The following is a 2,946-nucleotide window of genomic DNA, read 5'->3' as shown; positions in this document are numbered from 1 at the left end:
AGTGTTGGGGCGGACACGGGCGTTGTCCTTGGCTGACGAGAGTATTGGGGTGCTGGTCTCTCGCTTTGCTGGCGCCACTACTGTCTTCGGAAAGATCATCGGCGAGGTGTTTCCCTGGTATCGTCAGCGACGAGGACGAGGAGGTAGCCGCGGCTTTGCTCTGTGCGCGGTTCCTCTTCCCTTTCCCCCCCCCCCCCCTTTCCTCCCGCGCTCGCGGGCGTCTGAGCCGAGGACACCCGGTGCGCGGTGCCCGGGCGCGCGGTAGGGCGGGTGGCGGCGCTGCTGCTACGGGTGGGTGGAGGGACGGACGGGGCCTCTTTGGGTTGTGGCGCTCTCTACTGCATCATCCCCTAAGCTTGTTCGGTGCCGCACCCCCACCCCTCCGGCTGCCGCGGCGCGTACTGGGTTGCTGGTATTGTCCGGACTCGCCTCGGATCCCACCCCCACCGTGTTGTGTGCGCGCGTAGAGAAGGGCCTCCGACGGTAACTTGGTCTCAATGTGTTTCGTAATAGCATCGAAGAGGTTTCGCAGCTTCGCTGTGCTAGGCTGTGGTTCTGAACCCCCAAACTGGATTATTAGGGCAAGGAATTACGGCTTTCTCTAGTTTTTCTTTAAAAAAAAAAAAAAAAAGTTAGAAAGGGGTCATCCTGTAGGCTGCAAAAGCTTCCCTGATCTTCTTTCTGTGGGGAACTGGGATCGTGATAACAGCATGCTTGCGAGGGTTACTGGTGCTGGGAACGAGAGTGAGCTGCTTAGACCGGGGGGAAAACAATGCAGCCGTTGCCTATGCGATGTTAACTTTAAGGTAATATCCCGTATGATTTAGTTATTAAAATGCTGAAGGTTAACAGTTAAGGATGCCTTCTGCTTTGGAAGGTAGTGTTTGCGTGCAATGTAGAAGACAGACTGGTCCTATGCACTTGCAGGCTTCCTGTGATTATACGCTTGTTCAATGCTTGAGCTCCCTGTCTTGTGGGAAATGATTGGCCACTGCTCTTCCACTTCACTAACCTCTTTGCTGATTCAGTCAAGCCATTTGTCTCCTGCCTCTGCGTGGACCACATCCAATTGAAAAACTGCTTAGGAAACAATCAGCCCGAACTAAAACATACTGAAGGTTGTTAATTGCAAGTGGTGGCCCATCTCCTTGCTCCCATCGTCTTGCATGATGAATACAAATTCTGGAGGGGGCTCTGGAAATATGTTGTATTTTGGGTGTAGAAAGCATTACTATCATGCAAGAAAAATCAATGTTCGGGCTTGTGTTTTGAGTATCCGGTAATCTGCTTCTGTAGGAGTTCAGTGGGGCAGGTTGATTTGCATAAGCTATTACCTTTCTCTGAAGCCGGTTATGTTTTAACTGTTTGCTCTTCCTCCAGTGCCTTGCGTTCCGTGATCTTTCACTGCAATCTGGGACACTTTTCCTAGTCATGCCTAAGGAGCCAATTATTGGGTTGTCTGAAGCAGAAGGTTCTGGTGAATCTGTAAGTACTGTGTGAGCTTTCTGTATGCTAAACTGTACCTGTAGATAGTTTCTCATTTACTTGACTCTTTCCTATCCCCCCTTTCCTTCTCGATAGGGCACAGTAGGCTACTTTGGGTTTTGTGGTGCTATAATCTTTTGCCTCTAGCTTGTAATGGAGTTGAGCTTTCTGACTAAAAGCAGTGATAAAAAGCAGTGCTCATCCCTGGGTATGTACTTCTGGTGCAAAATGCAGTGTTGTTTTGGAGTGCAGTCAGGTGCCTATTGTCATGGTTTAGTGTAAGAGTAGTAGTACTTCTAACACAGAGAAGAGGGCTTGGGGTTATTGGCAGGTCAGGGGCAGGGAAGAGCAAAGCTGGTTGAGAGGTGCTGGATGCTTTGCTTTTAGCTATGAAAGATAAGTTCAAAGACTTTGTAAACCCATGCAAAAGGCAGCCTAAAGTTTATTTTCCACCAGGATTGCTTATGTTGCCTGAATACACAATGGGGGCTTTAACCCAGAGACAAATTCAGCTTCAGTGCCTGTTTTTTCGCTTGTTGCTGTCTAGCTTGAAAAAAATTCCCTGGCTCTTTTTTTCCCCCTGTACTGTGCATAATCAGTCTTTGTAGCTTTGCTTGAAAAGTGTCAGTTGCCGGTGGGCAGGTGGACATTAATTTGAAATGCAATGGTGTAATTGCTAGGAATTGGCTAGCTGCTTTCTCTGGGAGGTTTTCTGCTCTTCTTCCTTCCCTCCTTCCCTTCCTGCCCTCTACCTACTTTATGTGTTCTTTTTTTAAAATTTTCCTTATTTATGGGTTTGTACTTCCTTCTCCAGCTTCTCGGGCATGTAATGATTGTTGGCAAGATGTGTGTTGCTCACCTGGGCCTGACCAGTGGATATCGGATGGTTGTGGATGAAGGGCCCAAGGGTGGGCAGTTTGTGTATCGTATACATCTACCTGTTCTGGGTGGCCATCCCTTGGGCTGGCCACCTGGCTAAGATTTTGGCATCGCAAGAGTTGCTGCACGTGTACAAATTGCCACTGAATGGATTTCGTCTGTTGCCCATCAATCTAGCCGCTGTCGATGTGTAATTTTTTGTGCCGTGTGTCTGTGGAAGGTAATAAAAGCTTTGAGCAGCAGTTGCACAATAAAGATTTGTCATGGGGATATCATCTTCGTCTTGTGCGTCTTACTGAGGGGAAGTAGTTCTACAAGATCAAACGGTGTCTCCCTGGACTGCAAGTATGTGGAATGTTTCAGCCTTTTAAGAGCATTCCATAGATAGATAGTGATTTTCCTTTTCATTTGAAGCGTGACGCTGGAAGTGCTTAGCAGTCATATGCGTCTAGTAGGAAGCAAAGTCTTAGCTCTTTGGCAGTGGTACGCCTACGTACAGAAAGCTCATGTAGGCTGCTGCTACAACTCTAGAATATACTGTATGTTAGGCTACAGGCATGCTTTCCACGGGTGGTTTCAGCA

The 2,946-nt window shown here is 48.2% G+C and overlaps 1 long non-coding RNA gene across 1 annotated transcript; it reads left to right on the top strand.

Annotated features, from left to right (window-relative positions):
- LOC309584655 lies at window positions 1–2,639 on the top strand. The gene is made up of 3 exons (XR_014227257.1): window positions 1–143; window positions 1,381–1,485; window positions 2,300–2,639. It is a non-coding gene; the product is annotated as an uncharacterized lncRNA (long non-coding RNA).
- Window positions 2,640–2,946: the final 307 nt, after the last annotated feature.

Source organism: Coloeus monedula (assembly GCF_965178545.1).
Source record: "Coloeus monedula genome assembly, chromosome: W".
In the NCBI taxonomy this organism is placed as follows: domain Eukaryota; kingdom Metazoa; phylum Chordata; class Aves; order Passeriformes; family Corvidae; genus Coloeus; species Coloeus monedula.
This window is presented reverse-complemented; position numbering and strand designations above follow the sequence as displayed.